A 21,550-nucleotide genomic window follows, 5' to 3' on the forward strand; every position below is an offset into this window, starting at 1 on the left:
TTGAAGTAAAGTGTATATCTATTGTGCAACATCTTCTCCTGGTTGTCATGGTTATGCAAAGGAACCTTATATACCGCGCCTTTGCGTGTCAGTGCGTTTCTTCTTTAGTCTGTAGTAGATATTATAATATCCGCATAAACGAGTGAAAGGCATGAAGTTATTATGCATCGAGGTATTTTTCATTGTGAAAGGTATAATTAGATGAAACAATTACAGAGATAGAGGGCTTCCTTAATTTTATTTTGTGTGCCATGTGGTGATGCTGAGATTTAGAAGGAGAACATCCGTTGTTTGATTTCCTGGAGGCATTCTGAGATTTATGTTAACGCCTGACAGGTTTGTGGATAAACGAGCAAGATATATCAGAGCTGGGGTCACCATGAACGTCCTACAAATGAGTCTCTGCCACATTGTACCAGTGGCAGTCCATTTACCTGCTGCTCACCAGGCTCCTCATCATGCCCACCGGGCCCTCACACACCACCCTCTTACCTGCTGCTCGCCAGGCTCCTCATCATGCCCACCAGGCCCTCGCACACCACCATGTTACCTGCTGCTCACCAGGGTCCTCATCATGCCCACCGGGCCCTCACACACCACCCTCTTACCTGCTGCTCACCAGGCTCCTCATCATGCCCACCGGGCCCTCACACACCACCCTCTTACCTGCTGCTCACCAGGCTCCTCATCATTCCCACCAGGCCCTCACACACCACCCTCTTACCTGCTGCTCGCCAGGCTCCTCATCATGCCCACCAGGCCCTCGCACACCACCATGTTACCTGCTGCTCACCAGGGTCCTCATCATGCCCACCGGGCCCTCACACACCACCCTCTTACCTGCTGCTCGCCAGGCTCCTCATCATGCCCACCGGGCCCTCACACATCACCCTGTTACCTGCTGCTCGCCAGGCTCCTCATCATTCCCACCAGGCCCTCACACACCACCCTCTTACCTGCTGCTCGCCAGGCTCCTCATCATGCCCACCGGGCCCTCACACACCACCCTCTTACCTGCTGCTCGCCAGGCTCCTCATCATGCCCACCGGGCCCTCACACACCACCCTCTTACCTGCTGCTCGCCAGGCTCCTCATCATGCCCACCGGGCCCTCACACATCACCCTGTTACCTGCTGCTCGCCAGGGTCCTCATCATGCCCACCGGGCCCTCACACACCACCCTCTTACCTGCTGCTCGCCAGGCTCCTCATCATGCCCACCGGGCCCTCACACACCACCCTCTTACCTGCTGCTCGCCAGGCTCCTCATCATGCCCACCGGGCCCTCACACACCACCCTCTTACCTGCTGCTCGCCAGGGTCCTCATCATGCCCACCGGGCCCTCACACATCACCCTGTTACCTGCTGCTTGCCAGGCTCCTCATCATGCCCACCGGGCCCTCACACACCACCCTCTTACCTGCTGCTCGCCAGGCTCCTCATCATGCCCACCGGGCCCTCACACACCACCCTCTTACCTGCTGCTCGCCAGGGTCCTCATCATGCCCACTGGGCCCTCACACATCACCCTGTTACCTGCTGCTCGCCAGGGTCCTCATCATGCCCACCGGGCCCTCACACACCACCCTCTTACCTGCTGCTCGCCAGGCTCCTCATCATGCCCACCCGGCCCTCACACACCACCCTCTTACCTGCTGCTCGCCAGGCTCCTCATCATGCCCACCGGGCCCTCACACACCACCCTCTTACCTGCTGCTCGCCAGGTTCCTCATCATGCCCACCGGACCCTCACAAATCACTCTGTTACCTGCTGCTCGCCAGGGTCCTCATTATGCCCACCGGTTCCTCACACACCATCCTGCTACTGGCTCTCAGTTTCTGGGTTCTAAGATGTGGCTGTGAGTCAGTAAGAGCCAGTGAGCACACATCTAACTTGTCGCCCTCCAACAAGTGCAAACCTTGGTAGTTAAAGGCACCTCTCCACTGGGAGTTACCTAAGTGTTGTGATTCTGCTTTTCCCATCAAAGATATGAAATTCAACTTCTACCTAAAATCTTGTGTTTGACCCTGGCTCAATTTCCCGGCTCTGTATCTGCTACATCTGCTCTGTTGAAGACCATGACTTGAACTGACTCTGATCCTTGTCTGCATGACCTGTACCTTGGTCTATGCCTGCCCCTGACCCTTCACTAGTTATTTGGATTCTGCTGGATTGCCTCCTGCCCAGAAACCCAGACTGTATCTTCACTTAGGCTGTCCCCTGGTCCAGCTGCTATCCACGTCATGATCGTAAGAAGTAACGGCCTTGAAATCCCTATGCAGCAAAGTTCACATCTTTGTAAAATGGTGAAACAGTGAAAGTATGGGATAACTCCTTAAAATCGGTAGGAAAGCACAGTGAGCCCACAACCTGCTGTATGAAATTGTATGTTTAGTCCACTATAAAAAAAAGCATGTTTCGGATCCAGGAACTGGCAGCTAGGAGCATGATGCTGTGTGAGGACCAGAACATGCGGAGAAGCATGGCCAACAGCAGGAGATAACAAGGTGGTGGGCATGGACTGCAGTTATATTCAACATTCACATATCCATCTGATATGCCTCTACAGAAACATTCTACACAGGTGTGTGACTAGGAGAGACAGGGCCATGTAGCAGACTTCTGAATGGGGCCCTACTCACCTTTAAAAAAAATAAATAAATAAATATATATATATATATATATATATATATATATATAATATATATTATATAAATATATTAGTATTACTCACACATGTGAGCTGATGAAACACAGTATATACACACCATATATACATACATACACACCATATGCTTCACATACACAGAAATATAGCATATATATTTATCAGGGCCTTTGGGCATTTCTGTCCCCACACCTGTGCACCCTCTGCAGCTGCACATGTGAAAAGTTGCTGGTAGCGTTTATTTCTATGCCAGGCCAGAGATAAATGCTGCGCAGAACCGGCTGAAGCCTCTTGATGTATTGTACCATGTAAAAGCAGTGGCAGGGCAAACATGCAAAGGCGCATGAGTGCCGGCTTATGATAAAAATCCCCCATAGAGCATATCAGCATCACATATACATATACAAAATCCCAGAGGCCGGCCCTCTGACAATGTGGGCCCCAGAGCAGCTGCTTTGTCCGCTACCACTATAGTTACACCCCTTATTCTTCATGTTCCCATCTATCGGTCAGGAGAAGCATCTATGCTAGTCTGGAAGGTCAATCACTCTTAGACATAGCTGTACCACTGTTGTACCTTTAATATACACATATTTAGACAAGATAAGAAGTTAAGATTTTTTTTTTTTACCATGGGCTAGTGCTTATCGGATTTTTACTTCCAAGTCCTGGTAGTTAAGCAAAAATACTTTTCCCACAAATTTTTTTTTCTACATATGGAACTTTTATTAAAAAAAATAAGTGGTCTGTGGGAGGGAGGAAGGGGGACAGATACACAAATATCGGCAAATTTATTTAATATCCACTATAAAATTGTAAATTATAGCTAAATTTGTGCCAACTTCTAGTCACTAGTTAATTTCAGTTTTTGGCACAGGGCCAGCCAAGAGATGTGCCAAATTACTTGAGGCATGTTCACCTTTTAAAAAATGTATCTCATCTTATTCCATTGGGCTTCTTTCTCAGACAAACGGCCGTTACACATGACAAAAATCATAGAGAACTATCCAGGTCCCCACACAGTGTTCAGTCTAGGAAATAAGACTATGGACTTCTTGAACACAGCCGCGTGTAATAGCCCTGAGGCGCAGAAAAACACTTCTCCATCTCAGTGGATGTGTCCATAGCCAGGGAGAGAAATGTTGTATCAATCCTTTCTCTGTCTGAATACAAAAGACATACAGCGACCGCCTTATTTAACTAGCAGGAGGAATGTACCATAAAGGGGAAGCATTAGTAAATGAATAAGTGATTAATAAAATATTTGTAATTTATATAACCATCATTCATAATTTTTAAACAATTATATACACAGTGGGGCACATTTACTTACCCGGCCCATTCGCGATCCAGCGGCGCGTTCTCTGCACAGGATTCGGGTCCGGCTGGGATTTAAGATGGTAGTTCCTCCGCCGTCCACCAGGTGGCGCTGCAGCGCCGAAAATAATCTTAACGCCCCGGAATGCACCATCCCATAGAAGGTGAAGGTGAGCGCTCCCCAAGCGACACATTTTCGGTTTTTAAATGCGGCGGTTTTTCCGAATACGTCGGGTTTTCGTTCGGCCACGCCCCCCCCCGATTTCTGTCGCGCGCATGCCGGCCCCGATGCGCCACAATCCGATCGCGTGCGCCAAAAACCCGGGGCAATTCATGTACAAGCGGCGCAAATCGGAAATATTCGGGTAACACGTCGGGAAAACGCGAATCGGGCCCTTAGTAAATGACCCCCAGTATATACTAATTTTGCCTTAAAATACTAGGAAAATGTATTGCTCCAGTAGAAGCTTAGTGTGAGAAATGCATTGGTCTCAGCCTCCCCCATTAATGTAATGCCCAGCAGCCTCCCCCAGTAATGAAATGCTCTGCAGCAGCCTCCCCTAGTAATGAAATGCTCTGCGGCAGCCTCTCCCAGTAACAAATGCTCTGCAGCAGCCTCCCCCAGTAATGAAATGCTCTGCAACCTTCCCCAGTAATGAAATGCTCTGCAGCAGCATCTCCCATGACATTTTTCTTGCTAAAAATGGTGCCTCTCGTCACTCATGTATAAGACTTATACATGAGTATACATCGTAGACTATTTTGAATATACTTCTGAATTTGTTTGTATGTATAATTATATATTTATTAGTCTGGTATCATTGCTTACTTTTTAACAGGAGCCATGACAGATATCACAGTTTAAGTCATATTTTATGTGATCTGCCAGATGTAAAATTTTTCTTTTCATTTTCCTGGATATTATAGAACATTTTGCTCTGTTATTAAAGGAACTCTGCAGTTAAAATCCATGATGATAAACCAGGGACAATTACCCATAGATCCAGGCACTGTGACTGTGGTAATCCCGTTATATTTGTTATCCATGGCTCCTTCCTTCTAACATCAACTTTTCAAATTATGCTAATGAGACAGGGCGTTGCAGAGCACTTCCCCCTCCCACTGAGTGAGAATACAGTAGACAGAGAGGGGGGCTCATTAGCATAATTTATAAAGGAAGGGGGCCATGTATAACAGATATAAGAAGATTACCACAGTCACGGTGCCTGGATCTATGCGTAAGTGGGATGGGTTTTTCATGATGGGATTTTGATGGTAGATTTTCTTTAAGCAGCAGTGGGAAAGTAAATAATGGAGACCTCCAAGTGGTCACATTAGGTATATTATGGGCATTCTCACCCTTGTGGAACTAGTCAGCCATGACGTGTGGATATGGGATGGACCCCCACTTTATTTTGCAGTTTATACAAGAGAAAAACACGGTGTATGGAAAAAAAACACAACCACATAACTTAATGGGTGAAATGGCAACAGCTTTATCTGAATCACATGAATAAAACAATCAGAGGAGGAGTCAGGTGACATGCTAGGGGTGGGATTCCCCAATACCCCAATCTACAGCTGCCTGACATATAGCATCCGGCCAGACATCAACAAAGGGGGGCGGCACGCTCTGGCTTGCCATTCTAGCAGAGCCAGTACACTTTAAGGGCACCAATGACCCTAGTGAAGATTATCCCTGTGTGCTTCACCACCGTACCCGCCCCTGGCTGCTTTTACCATTACCAGAGCCTTGAGGCTGGTCACTTCCAAAGCTCAGGCTGTTCACTACCAGGAGGTTTTACATCCTCTATAAGTTAAATTAGTCCACCAATAACTTGCCTGCACCTTCCACCTGACTCCTCCACCGCAAAATAAAAGCTGCGACAGATAACAAAATGCCGTACTTTGACTCCCATTCTATTTCCTTCATATAAATATTCTTTTATTTATTTGTTTTTAATTTTATATCTATATTTTTTATTTAGATATTTATTTCTTCTTCCATTTTAAAGCCAGGAACATAACATTGAGAAATTATAATCTCCAGGCAGAAACTTTACATATGGGCAACCTCCGACTCACATAGAGTCATCCCACAGCACTCAGGAGAGGAAAAAAACCCTGTGGAGGAAACCTCTAGGGAACCATGGCTGAAGAATCGCCCTTCCCCTGGGCTTAGGAGGATAACACCAACTTCATCTCATCAACAGTCAATTGAGGAATTTATATGATACAAGATAAACAGTGTCAAAGTTCAACAAATAACAGACAATCATTTTCATAGCATTATACATGTAATTGGTAAATAACCAGTTGTAAATTAATGATAGTAAAGGGCGGGTGGGAGGGACATGTTTCTTTCTGTTCTTCTACAGAGAGAAAGAGAGATACAGGACAGGAAGTGACATCTACTCCTGAGCCCCCACCTTCTTACATCACTACACTATACATCACCTACTCTGTTCTTACATCATTACACTTTACATCACCTACTCTGTTCTTACATCACTACACTATACATCACCTACTCTGTTCTTTTAACAAGGAGCATCATCTTACATCAATACTATCACCTAAATTCTGTCGTTATAGGTCCATCCTTACCCCGTCATGTTCCTGCTTCGCCTATGGCTCCGGTGTTGTCAATATAGTAAAAGAGATGTAACAATGTAACACAAATCTTTTGCTGCGGCACATTTATCACTGTGATCTTAAATCCTGGCGCAGTTTAAAACTGTTGTGTTCTCCTTCCCGCCTGATAGTGTTGTTCTAAACTGTGTGCTACAATGTGGCAAAAAGTGTAAGAATATTTTGTGCACATTCTATATTCTACCTGGACACACCCCTTTCAGGAGACCACACCCCTTTCCACTGACCACACATCTTAGTCAGACAAGTCAGAAAAGTGTTGAAAACAGGTCTAAACGCCTTGATAAATTTGGTGAAAAACATTTTGTGGTGCAAATTACACCAGAAGTCTAAAAAATGGCTTTATCCATCTCTCCCAGTATATGCAGGTCGCCCAATATGAACTAAACCTACTAAATCAGGAAATATTTCTGTAATGAAAATTCCTATATGATGTTTCCATCTTTGGATACCAGCCCAGTAATGTGTTACCTTGTCTGATACCTGGCATCCAGTGTATACATCAGTTCTATCCAGCAATACTTTATATTACCCTCTTGTGAAATCTGTATTGTCGTCACTACAAATAGTCCTACAGCCTCATGACAGAAGGTCAAATGTTAGTTGTCAACCTGAGAGATATAAAGAGCAATGGTTGTTCTAATAAAACTAGACAGTGGCTAACAAGCAGGGCTAGTGACAAAAGTCTACTGGTACAGTATATGAAAGGCGGCCTGATTAGGGATCTGCCTATAGCTTGCATGGGTAGTATTCACAAAATGAAGATTTGATGTAAAAACTGTTGACCAATTCTGTTGGTCTTTAAATCCCTAACCTCCTTGATGAAATTACTGACCAGATGTAAAGAAACTGTCCAGCAACAGCGCAACCCGCAACCAGACTTGGCCCACCGGGTAAGTGGTGGCGAACTCACCCTGCAACATCCCTTATGGCTATGGCCCTGTGTACAGTAGATAAGCCGCCCTGACAAGGGCGAACCCGCTATCAATAACCTAACTAAAGGTCCCTGAGTGACCCTTACAAGGTAACAGGGAAGACTTACTTCGTCTGGCAGCTGCTGGATGGTGGAGCGGAAAGGTAACAGGAATAGACTAGTGTTCACATAGAAAACCAACACAAGTACAGAGAGAGGGAAAGTGGGGTAACACCAGGAGATACACAAGACTGGGGGGACAAACAACAGATACAGACCGTCAAGTCGGACAAAAGCGGGTCACAACCAAGAATAGAAGGTACAGAATCGTAATAGCAATAGAATGGCCGGTAGGCAAAGCAGAACTCAAATGCACAAGATAGGAAACAAAGATAGCAAGAGCACAAAATAGCAGAGAAGAGACTGAATAACCAGCACCCTCTGAAGGAACTGGGCAGAATTTAAGGAAGCAATGGACACTGCCTCCAGCACTGACTTATTCAGCTGTCAACAGCTGCAGAGAGAATGAGGTCAAAAAATGCCCAACTTTCCCAAGGAAAGATCCTGAGAAGGAGCTGTCAATCACAGGCAGCTCTGGGTGTGGTTACAAGCACAGAAGCCTGAACCTGATCCCATTCAGAGCGATTTGCGAGTTCTTGCACCACATTTGTGACCTTCCATTCCCGCGGAACAGTCATTTCCAGTGTGTAATGAGGTAGGCTGGCTAGGAGGCATGATCGGAAGTATTCCAATCGGTGTAATGGCCCACTGCATGGGTCCCTTGCGAAACTTAATACTTCAGGTGATCTATATTCTACAGTCTAAGTGGCCTCTATAAAGTTGCCTTAATTATATATGTATTTCTTCCAGTGATATATTGACATCATTTACTGACCATAACTGGAAAAGGAGCTAATCCACTTATCTGCTTGGTAAGGGAAGGTTATATGTTCTGGCCCGAGATTCCTAATTGGTGGATGCCTGAAACTTTCCCCAGAAGGGAAGTTTAACTTATACTCCCTCTTGCTGGAAGTTTCAAATTGTTCTTAGAGTTCCTCTGGTGAGGACACAAGGCCTGCAAACAGCAGTTTGCAGCTGCTGTCTCCTACCTGAGGATAATCTCCCAGCATTAGGCCTGCTGCAGCTTTGCACTTATATAAAGCATGCCCTAAGATTGGTGCCAAAGCTGCTTCTATCTTCTCTAGCCTCAAGTTTCTGAATCCGGACTGTGAACTTATTCTAAACTAGATTGCATCAAGCCAGCTACCTTGGGCATTGTAAGACAGGACCCTACCTCAGCCTGTTATCATTGCTGCATTGAATTTCTGTAATAAAGGAACTGTAAGTTGATGTTCTGGATCTTGTCCTCACGTGTGATCCCTGCCTGCCGCTAACTTCACAGGCCTCCCCTTTACTATCTTCCTGCAGATCCCTAACACATACATACCTTGGGAGTGCCCCAGGGGCACTTTCCAACTTTCTGCAGCCTCTTGCTCTTATTCTAATCCCCTCGCTGAACTTGCCCAGCGTGGACGAGGCCTGTTGGACCAAGTGACTGTGACAAGTCATGCTCCAGGATGTGCGACAGCCAGCCACTCAGGTACCAGGGCAATCCTGCTGCCCCAGTGGGAGGACGTTGCATATGTGACCCAGAGCAGTGAGAAAGAGACAAAAGAAGTGCAGGTTCAGAAAGAAAACAGATCCTATATCACATTGCATGCTAAAACATTGTATTCTTAGCTTTCTAAGTTTTCTAGACATACTTTTCCTACACATACTAGAAATCTATAATTTACAAAAAAATTCTGCTTTTACCCTTATGCAAATGAGCCTCCCAGTGCACTAGGGTTAGGTACGTCTATGCTTCGTAAACAGTATTCTTCCTATGACGGTTGTCCACCATGGAGTAAAGCGGCAGTTCTAGATGTTGCTGTAAAGTGTAGAAAATAGTGTATCAACAGGTGTGGTCTCCCCATGGTGCATCTAAAAGTTAATTTGCATAAATATACAAACTCAGCTTTCAAAAAATGACAGTCCTCTGATCTACATCTGTGGAGGTTTTGTTAGCTAACAGGGCTGGTGTGAACTATGCTATATAGCAGTGATGGCAAACCTTTTAGACGCCGAGTGCCCAAACTACTTCCAAAACCCACATATTTTTCGCAAAGTGCCGACAATTTAAACAGTAACTTATTACTCCCTGCTCTGTCACATGTTTAAATTGTATAGGCACCTGAGGACACCAATACACTAGAAAGAAGGAGAAAAAACTTTGCTTATCATTGTAGCTTCCTTCTAGGGTCCTGGGCTTCCTAGGACTGCAAGAGGCCTGGGGTCCTGTCTGGCGGAGTCTGCGGTGGGGTGATGGCACGAGTGCCCATAGAGAGGGCTCTGAGTGCCACCTCTGGCACCAGTGCCATAGGTTCGCCACCGCTGCTATATAGGAAAGGTATGTCTTTAGCTTATATACGACCCTTCATTATGCAGTTTTTACGAGTGGCTGGATTTGTGCGTTGGAATTCTCTTTTTAAATACGTAAATGTCTAAAAGGCTAAACTCATTGGTCATTGGGGAATGACATAATACATACTACAAAGAGGATGATACACTGTAAGATAAAGGATATGCCTTTTGGGAAGAGAAGGTGAAATTCATAAAACTGTGAAATAAAAAGGGAGGCCTGAATCACAAGTAATTTAATGTTAAGCTATTTTCTTGCTGCAAAGCTGCTTCAATCCAGTTTTGCTATGGAGATTTATTATAGTTGCCGTTGTTGACTTGCTACAGTTTTATAGAGCTGGAGCCTCCAGAAAGATGAGTCATGATACCACACACTATTTCCAGATGTTTTCTCCTGTAAGGTAATGTATTTGCAGAAAAGGAAATGGTCAATGGTTAATTCTTTAAAGGGAACCTGTCATCAGGTCTTCTTCATTAAGGCCTCGTGCACACAAACGTAAGAAAAAGGCCATATACATATGGGCAATACAGCCATCCATTTCAATGGTCGTATTGTGCACTCTACCATACCGTTTTCTAGACGTAGCATGTCCTATTTTAGCATGTATTTCTGTTCAGTATGCCCCATAGAAGTCTAATGAAACGTATAAAATATGGGTTACATATGGGCTGAATATGGTTGTGCACCATATTATGCCATATATATATATATATATATATATATATATATATATATATATATATATATATATATATATATGCAGTATTTAGAACCAGTGGGAGTGCCATACATGCTCATACAGGTGAAAAATGTCCTATATTTAGGCCAAAATACAGCTGTATATACAAAACAGGGAAAAACAGTTGTGTGCATGAGGCCTAAACCTAATGAAAGGTTCCAACAGAAGTCTTCATACTGTACCCTATGCTTTTTTTTGGGCTCAGATCTAGCCAAAAATCACTTATAAAAAAGTAGTTAAAAAGAGAATCACCAAGTCACAAGGGGCGTGTCCAATTTGTTAAATTAACTATGTGAGTTGTGGTGTGTCCAATTCATGTGCATATCCAATTCACTATGTGAATCAGCCAACATCTCCCTCTCCCTCAGGAATTCTCTTCAACCGAGTCAATCAATGTCTCCCCCATCCTCCCCATTCCCCCTCAGCGACTCAGAGACAGGGGAATGAGCTGCAGGAGATGTTGGTTGACTCGGCTGAAGAGAATTCCTGAGGGAGCTGACTCTAGATCTGAGCAATGGATTTATTATAAAAAAAAGTATGAAGACTTCTATGGTTACTTGTCATTAGGTTTAATGGTGAAAATCTGATGACAAGGTTTTATGCCTGATACATAGAGATTTAGCTGAACCAGAATCTTCCTTACCTCCTCCTCCAGGTTAATACATGGCTTTGGGGTTGCATCCGTAAAACATTCCTCTTAATCAACAATATGGACATGTCATCCTTACATGTCCTTTTTTATTTATAGCTCTGTCCCCCTTTGTTCAGCCATTTGTTTCCCGCTCCCACCTTTCTTCGTCATCATTTTCCTTATGTTTTCCATACTCATTCCCTATTTACCTGCTTCACTCTCACTTCTGAGCATCTCATGTCTTCTCTCTGGTGGATGTACAAAATCTTCGACAGCAGCTGGCACGGTGAGATAACAGGCTAATTAAATCGGCATTGTGTGAGGGGGGGAAAGGGAGCGTAAAAACCATTCAGTGCCACACAGTGCCACGGCAACTGCTTAGCCCCACTTGTGCCAAGTGCTCATTCCTGCATCCTCCACCCAAAACATTCACATACTGAAATGTCTGAGCGCATTTCTGACTACCAATGAAAAGGTGAATGATTTTGTTATTCTTCCGGGGAAGTTTTTAATTTGAATATTCAGGTGAAATAGTGAATCGGATGATAGGAATGTCAATGTATATTATGCTCAAAAATTGATTCTGGATCATTTTGGCATGCCGAGGAATCAGATGTAAAAGAACAATCAGATGGAATGCCATAATTATTAAATGTAAGTAGGGTAACCCCATTTTATTACCATATCTGGCTTCAAGACTCCCAACTCATCAGTTCTTGTCTTCCTTTTCTGGAAAAGATGAATTTAAATGAGCTCAGAACAAATGACGACCAGTCTCAATCAATTCAATTATTTAATCTTCCAAAGATAATCCCACGCGTTTTGATTCTGGGTCACATCATTATCTTTAGAATGAAGCCGACTAACAGGACCAAAACGCATTGGATGTCCTTGATGTACTATGGATGATTTAGTAACGATACTCAATTGATTAAGATTCGACCTTCTATATTTTGAGCTGGATGAAATGTATCTTTGTTTTTACTTTTTGGGAAACTCTTGGAACAAAGGTATTCACATTCATGAGCCACATGTTGTATTCCTTTTTCTTAATCTTTCAGGTTCAGATACAGGACTTCTCCTGCGCTGCTCCTATATTTTGCACCATTTTCCAGTTTCTACTATTGAAGTTGACTTCTCTTATTTCTCAAATTCTTCTTCTCCTTCTTGCTTGTTTAGACCAGTCCCACTATTGAAATGGTTGTCCAGGTTTACTGGAAAAGCCTGAGAGGTCAAAGAATGGGAAAAATAAAATGTATTTTACATTCTCCTGCTCCCTCTTCCAGGGTTGCAGGTGAAGAATCCCATGCCAAGCTCATGACATCACAGCTGGACCATTTCTGATCCTGTGACCACTCAGGCTGCAGTGTCACCTGGCACTTCTACTCAGACTGGTTAGGTATACAAAGAGAATGCGTTAATTTAGGAACTGGAATAGGCTAAATATGTTTAGTTTTTTTTTTTCATTTAACTGTGAAAATGTGGCATAGGCTTTAACAAACAAGAAAATGAAGAAGAAAAAAAAGTCAGACAAAATAAAAAGCTGAATAGTGATAGGAGAAGCCTGGAGGAAATCCTTCAGTTGTACTTGAATGGTTAGGAGAAAAAGGAACAATTAAAGATAAGAAAGATGGTCGAGAAACGAAATAGGATACACAAATTGGAGATGGGGTGACAGAGCAGTGTAAGGATATTTACATGTGTATGCTTCCTAAGCCCCTGCCCACCAAGAGGGTTTTCTGTGACCAAGAAAAACCCTCTTAAAGGGAACCTGTCACCACATTTTCACAAATAAAGCTAGTGACAAGTTCCCATAGAGCCCTATTAACTAACTAACACCCTTCTTTTAGCTAAAAAGAAGTGTGTTAGCTTGGGCTGAATCCAGCAACTTCTTCTCAGCATGCAGCAATAATGTCATGTGACTAGGGTGACATCATCTGAGGTCCATTAGCCTTCTAAAATTAGTAAACTGTACCCCATGCATATATCTGATCACATGATGTCACAACATGTCTCCAAGGAGACATTGAGAGGAGTAGAAGTCAACGCAGGCATGGTGTGATTTCATGTGATCAGATATATGTATAGGGTACAGTTTGCTAATGTTAGAAGGCTAAAGGAACTGAGATAATGTCAGCCTGGGCATATGACATTATTGCTAACAGCTGAGAAGAAGTTGCAGGATTCAACCTGAGGAGGCCACACCCCCACGACACCCTCTAGATTTTGCTTTATGCAAGGCAATTTTGTAAAGATAATTTATGGGGATCCTTTATCAACAATTTTTAGCTAAAAGCAGGGTATTAGTTAGTTAATAGCGCTCTATGGGAACCTGTCACTGGCTGTATTTGTGAAAAATGTGGTGACAGGTTCCCTTTCAATGAGGACATGTCTCCTCTGGTGACCTAACTATTTTAGTTAATACTTGTATTCCCCAAAAACTAAACATTCCGAATCATATTTTTTTATAACTGCACATTATTGTCCAGTTTTATCAAAAGTAGAAGACAAACTTCTACTACAGGGTACACCAGATTATTGAATTGTGTCCGACATGACCTCGCTTAAGCCGAGTGCACCAGTTTCTTTTTTGTGCAATCAGTTTAACGAACGTGTGCCACATTTTTGTCATGACTTCCTACATAAATGTGGTACACCTCCGAATCAGCACCAGAACGCCCCTTTATGTGCCACAAAAGTTCAATAAATATCTGTACAGACGCATTGCACATTCTTTTTAAAGCATTGATCGCCAAAAAACTGGTGCAGAAAGTTTAATAAATCTGGTTCTGTGTTGTTGTCAAACAGTTGTGATCTTACATGTTAACCTATTGACTCATTCTTACAACCGTTACTAGTAGGTAAATGGTGACCCCCTATTACACAATATTGACACTTTTTAAGCTAACTCCAACATACCTGCTAAATAGTGTCAACCAGCTTCCCCCCAAAAACATTCCCGAGGGGCAAGGTATTATTCTGTCTGGGTCCTGGCAACATCTTAAAGGACATCTGTATAGAACTTACATGCACGTTTCTTTATGCACTAAGTGGAACTGTTCTTGGTGAGAAAAGAAACTGCATAAGAGTTGTATGTAAATTAGCTGGAGGTGCTCATGTTGACGTCACCTGAGAGCTTCTCTGCGTTGCCGGCTTTTTATTTATTCGCACTCGGCACTGCTAGTCCTTCCTGCTTCCACCCGCGGAGCTAGCTGCTGGCCGGTGACCTCAGAGAGTGGATGCTCGGAGCGAGCGAGGTTTGAGCTCTCTACCCTAGCTCCGCTGGTGGGAGTAGGCAGGATTAGCAGTGCGGGCCTTAATAAATTGAAAGCTGGCAATGCTGAGAGGCTCTCAGGTGACATCAGCCTGAGCCCCTATGGCTAAATTACATATTTTTAAAAACTCTTTTTTCTCACAAATTATTCCGTTTCATTACTTGCTAAGAACAGTTCCACTTAGTGTATAAAGCAACGCACACGTAAGTGCTTCAGGTCTACCATCGGTGAAACTATTGGTAGACGTAAAATGGCCTATATTTAGGTCTGTGTCCACATTTTTAGCATGATACATAAGGATAAGTACGGTACATACTAGCATTTATCCATTTGTAGCAGAATCCTTAATGCTGTGATGGATCTACGTTAACTGTGATGGAGCACAATCTGTCAATCAATTTCAGTGATATAGCATCGTAGACTGTGCTACTGGTAGTCTCAAAAAACCTGGATGGCCAACTATAACTCAGATGGGGGCTTTGAATGCCTTGTGGAACAGAAGCGAGAATTTATTTTTATCTAAAAGGCTTATAATAATCCAGATTACAGAATTGTGCAGGAAAATAAATGAGATTTATGTATGGATTACTTTGATTTAAATATAAGTTAAATTAATTGAAAAGTAAAGGTTACTGTAGATATTTATTTTCATAAATCAGAAGATGATATGCAGATGATATGCAATTACTAGAAAAAAAGAAAGAAAGCTGCATCTGTAGTGTTGCCGAGTGGAGTCAGCTGCCCTATAATCAATGACTGACATTTGGACAGGCCTTGCAATGTGACTAATGAAAGAAGCCAAACCCTTGGTCAGGAAGCTGTTTCTGTCTTGTTGCCCATCATCAGTACCGTGTGGCTAAGATCCTCAGTCAGGTCATAAGCCCTGTTCAAGGGTTAACCATTAATTATAGGGCAACTAACTACACTAGATAGCACTACTGAGGTCGCTTTCATTCTTCTAGAAATGAACTACTCTGCTTAATTTATACCAAAAGAAATATTTCCAGGATGAAAACTGGAAAAGAAAAAGTAACTGTATGGACAATAAATCAGGAGAGGTGTCACAGTGTATTGTCAGAGAGCACTTCATGCAAGTGGTACGTTTTTAATAGAGAAGGTCTATTGTTATTTAAAGGAAATCTACAATTCGCTTTCATGCATTATGAACAAATCATGGCTTGAGAATGCTGTAGCTACAATGATTCAGAAACATATCTTGTTTTAGAAGTTTTGCTGAAAAAACAATTATAAAATTATGATAAGGAGGCTCTGTTGCTGCTGGGGCTTCCCTGGTGCTCTCCTCACCCTAATTATGCACTTCCCAAGCCTTGTCCTGCGTAGCATAAGCTGTGTTGTCCCTGACAGGCAGAAGTAATCAAGTGCTGCACCATCCCCCAGCAGCTGTGAATGAGTCATTCAGCTTATGTTGATTAGTCCTGTCTGGACAGTTCAGGCAGCTCCTGTGTATGTGGAAGTAATGGGGCATATTTATCAGGACCTCTGTGCCACGTCAAGCCCTGAAATAGTTGCATATTGTTGCTTATTGCTAGCACTTGCGATTATTTGCCCCAATACCCCACCTTCATGCCAGTGATGCGTGAAGATGTGTGAGGAGGCCAACACACTCGCTGCTGCTGGCGACTTTTCACATGTGAAAATTTTGCCAATTGAGTCTATTTCGACGCCAGGCCCTTGATTTATCCCACTGTGGAAATGCAACGGTGGGCCTATCATACACCCAATGGGACATATTTATCATACACTGGCGCTTGTTTGCCAGTGTATGATTCCCCCGCCACTGCATATTCGCAGCTGCATACATCAAGAGGCAGAAGCATCTTGATGTATTGGGGCAGCCAGCAGCACAGCATTCATTCTAGGCCAGGCAGGGCCAGGTTTAGAAAAAAATGTAGTCATATGTGAAAAGTCGCCGGCGGCAGTGAGTGCGCTGGCGCGGGACAGTAACGCTTTGTGCTGGCTCACTCCAGTAATTCCAGCACTCATTGTAAATCTACTCACTGGCAAACAACGTCTTTAATTTGAGAAGTTCTCATTTTCTTCTACCTGAGCCACCATGTCATGCCAGCCGCAGCTCGTCTCTGCAGATTTAGCAATACAATTTTTTTTTGAGTTCTTCACTTCATCAATATCTCCTCTACCCTCGGATCACAACTAAATACTGTTCTTTTGCTCCCCTTAAAAATCACTATTATGCCCCCAATAGTCTTGAGCGGGTTGGCCTAAATTTGTAGTCATTGGGGGTCATTTATCTTTAATTTTTCTACCTGTTTTTTTGTGTCCTTTTTGAAACTTTTTTTGGCGCATTTGTTTTTCATCAGTAAGACATCATTTATCTTCTTATCCAGATGGGCATGACATTGAGCATTTTAAATTGTCAAAAATTTGTGGTGCAAAAAACTAAAAACTTTTTGGTGCCACATTTGTGAGACATTTTTGCTCAAAAAGAGATCTTAAAAAAATCCCCCATTTAACACAAGGAAAAAGTGATATTGGTTACCAAAGAAGCAGACGGAAAAAAAACGACGGGCAATAACCAGCCAAAACAAACAGAGATAAGATAAATGACCCCCATTGAGTTCTTTCGAATACTGTGCGAACTTGAACCCAAAATCGATGAGGATCTGAATTTGAATACCCAAAAATGGTTGTGAAAAGGTAGTAGTAAGGCAGAAGTAAAGCAGCCCTTTACAAATCCTAGATTTAAGACTAGTATTGTAAGATAACACAGATGCAAATACTTGTAAGACTGGTAGTGTGAAGTAACATTGACGCAAATAGGTCTAAGAGTGGTATTTTATCTGAACACTATATGATGCTGGAACTGTAAACTATGCTGAAACAATGAGGCACTTTTACTAAGGGCTTTGCGCCAGTTTTCTGTCGGACTTTGCACGTTCTTTCTAATGAAAACTGCTTGCACAGGTATTTAAGAAATGTCTCCACCGCAAATGTGTCGCATGTGGCCATTTGGTGGTGCAGCTGCACTAGTGATCATGCGACACAAATGTACAAGTGCACTAATCTTAGTAAATGTGCCCCAGTGACCCTGAAAGATTTTGCAGGAACAGCAAACTATACTAAGACTGACTATTAAAAATGTTGATGGAACTGCAATCTATACTGAGACAGCGCCTTTAAGATTTTGCTGTAGCTAAAAACTATACTAAGATACAGCTTTTAAGATTTTGCTGGATGATGCTGGAACTGCAAACTATACTGAGACGGTCACTTCAAGATTTTGCTGGAATTGCAAACTATACTGAGACTGTGGTATTAAGATATTGCTGGATCACGCAGTAAATGCTGCTAGTACGAAGTGTGGTTGTGCACTATAACAGCCTATTAGTCGCTTAATACAGATCTGCACAGTGCCCTTAAAAGGGAAATTATTTCAGATTTACATCTGTCCCTAATAACACAGCCTTCTCTCCCTACCTAAAAACAGCCTACTCTCCTTAGTTAGATCATTGGTATTTCAGAAGCCTATAGTTACCCTATAAAGAGCAGCAACCTATCCCTGGCTCTGTTTCTTGTCTGTAATGGACACGTAAATCTGCTCTTATACAGCAGAACCACAGAGGACATGCCTGTGGTTGCTAAAGGGCTGCAAGCTGGTTGATTGGCTGCCTGCTTGGCACTTTTTCCCCAAACAAAAACCTGAAGCATAAACAGCAGTCTTTTCGTCTTCGGAGTTTGTGGCTGCTGAGCCCAAAAAAATTCAGTACATACCTGAATTTAATAGTTCGGACCTTCTCATCATTAGCCCCACAGAATCCAATATAGTAACAGTGCCCCAAATGCTCCACCTGATCCAAGGAGTCCATGCTTCCTAGTGGAACAGCAGTGCCAACATTACAGTACAACATTACTGTTTTGTGGCAAAGTAAGACCTCCTTCAAAGTCGAAGGAGTCCTGTCCTTGGCAGGTGTTTGGTCCATGAAACCTGTCGGTGCGTTCACGGTTCAAGTACACCCATGTTTGTTTGCCCTAAGAGAAAGGTTCTTCATATGCATCAGAATAAAATGACTACAAGAAGATAATGGAAGAGTGTAGTACCACCATCCAGGATATGTTAGGTTGTGGCCTTCTTCTACAATCGGTTCCCCACCTGGACTATGGGTGAGATAGATGGAAGCTAAGAAAGAGTACAATTTCTTGTAATTTCTTTTAAAAAAAGGAGTCAAATGTTGTGTACTGATCTGCTAAATAAAAAACTTTAAAACCATAGCAACTAGTCAGTCGTCACACCGAAATGTTTCTACTGCGAGCTGCAAACAATGAAAATAATGAATCCATTGCTTAATCCGAATAGTGTTTGTAATTAACCCTCATTGCATCCAAATATTCTGGAGAGGGGGAGTCGCACAGCAATTAACAAGGTAACAATACAGTTTTAACGACTTTTCAATATTAATGAATGCCGGAGACACCTTCCAATTTTTGACGTTTTGCTGTCCAGTTCTCTTTATTTTACTAATGGTTTTTTACTCTTTCGAGTGTCATTTTCGCCTCGCCTGTAGATTAGATGCTAAATATAGCCAGTCAAATTTTGACTTTCTCATTATCTTCTACATAATAGTGTATGATGATATGATCCTGACTTGCTTATTCATGCTTATAATTAGTGATGTGTGTAATTGGGGTAAACAGACAAATAGGAGATAAGTGTCCATGTGGGAAAGTAAAATGAGGGTTCTAATCTCAGTAATTGCATGCCTTGGGTTTTATCACTTGTCTAACAAGCCTGGAAAAAAAACCTATAAGAAGCTCAGAACTTATGGTCGTTGCTTTACTGATCAATTTTTAATCTCCTTTGGCATGCGATAATTCAGGAAGGATAGGGTATATGCGACTTTTATCGAAACGCAACTAATTGTAGGACACATTTTCGGGGGTGAGTTGTTAGTAGGTGGAGACGATAGAATTATGCCGGTTGTGTTTTATTGTCCAACCATATTATTTACAGAAAATACATGATATGGCCATAAAGTGCCCAAATAATACAGACATATACTTTCCACATAAAATAAAGTGCCCATAAAAATTCATCATAAACTGCCCACATAAAACTGCCATAGAGCCCCTTATTAAACTGACATTCACGATCCAAATAATATCCCTATAATGTGCCTTTATCTTTAGCTCTAGTTTGTGAAAATACATTGTAATAGTGCCGCACAGTGTCATAATCATTTTTCATCTTTTTTTTGTACTAATCTATATAAATTAAATATTTAACCTCTTAATGTGCAAGTCTTGCCCGCTTTATTGATATGTGAAGTGACGCCTCCTGTCTTTGACCTCATCAGCCAGACATTCCTGACCATAAAGTTGCCGTAGATAGAGGGTCATGTGATCTCTAACTACCAATGAACAATCGCCCTGCTGGGGCGGGTTAGGCAATGTATATGGATACACCAAAATAAAATGGGAATGGTTAGTCATATCATCTTCCTGTTTGATATGGATATCCTTTAGGATATGGGAGGGTGGAAACTTTTCAAGATGTGTGTTGATCCAAAATGGCCACCATGGTCATCACCCATCTCCTATGTGATCTCTAACTATCCATGAACAATTGCCCTGCCAGCACTTTGATTTTATATTTATGAATACTATCATAATGTCCGGGCAGACGGACCGGGTTGGGTCATGTATATGGATGCACCAAAATAAAATGGGAATGGTTGGTGATATCATCTTCCTGTTTGATATGGATATCCTTTAGGATATGGGAGGGTGGGAACTTTTCAAGATGGGTGTTGACCATGGCGGCCATTTTGGATCAACTTTTTTTTTCCAATGGGAAGAGGGTCATGTAACACAACAAGCTTATTGAGAATTTTGTGACACAAACAATGGTGTTGTTGGTTTTAACATAACTTTATTCTTACACGATTTATTTACAAGTTTATGACAACTTATAAAATGTGTTCAAAGTGCTGCCCATTGTGTTGGATTGTCAATGCAACCCTCTTATCCCACTCTTGACACACTGATAGCAACACTGCAGGAGAAATGCTATCACAGGCTTTCTCTATCCATAAATAACTCATGAAAGAATAAAGTTACACCATACACACCATTGTTTGTCTTGTGAAATTCTCAAGAAGTTTGATGTGTTACATGACCCATTGGAAAAAATAAAGTTGGATCCAAAATGACAGACTTCAAAATGGCCACCATGGTCAACCCCCATCTTGAAAAGTTGCCTCACTCTCATATCCTAAAGGGCCACAAACAGGAAGTTGATATCACCAACCATTCCCATTTTATTTAGGTGTATCCAAATAAATGGCCCACCCTGTATATAGTTCAGGGGTTATTTTTTTGTAGGATACATTACATTTTTCATTGGTATATTGTTGGATGTAAGTTTTAATTATAATTAGTTAATTCTTTTCGGAATGAGATATTGTTCATAATTTCTGTAATAGATTTACGGTCTTAGTACGGTCTTCATGAATGTGGCGCACCTTGCTGGCACCTAATGTGGGCAAACTGAGTGCACCAGTTTTTCTCTGTGTACCACAATTAGGTCAGACTTCCGCCATAAATGTGGTGCATGGTGCAAATGTGCACTTGAACGCCCCAAACACTTCATAAATACATGTACAGGCAATTTGCACTTGTATTTTCTCTCCGTGTTTGCGTGGGCTTCCTCTGGGTCCTCCGGTTTTCTCCCACACTCCAAACATACTGATAGGGTGATTAGATTGTGCACCCCATGGGGACAGGGTCTGATTTGGCAAGTTCTGTGCAGCTCTGCATAATCTGTGTGTGCTATATAAATAAAGGAATTATTATTATTATTTATGTGCAATCTATGCCCGAATTCTGATGTAGATTGCTGCATATATGTGGGCTACAGT

The 21,550-nt window shown here is 42.4% G+C and overlaps 1 protein-coding gene across 1 annotated transcript in view; it reads left to right on the forward strand.

Annotated features, from left to right (window-relative positions):
- Window positions 1–21,550, forward strand: part of ELFN2 (extracellular leucine rich repeat and fibronectin type III domain containing 2) — an 82,047-nt gene that overhangs the window by 34,230 nt on the left and 26,267 nt on the right. The window lies entirely within an intron of this gene.

Source organism: Engystomops pustulosus, chromosome 10 (genome assembly GCF_040894005.1).
Source record: "Engystomops pustulosus chromosome 10, aEngPut4.maternal, whole genome shotgun sequence".
NCBI classification, from domain to species: Eukaryota; Metazoa; Chordata; class Amphibia; order Anura; family Leptodactylidae; genus Engystomops; species Engystomops pustulosus.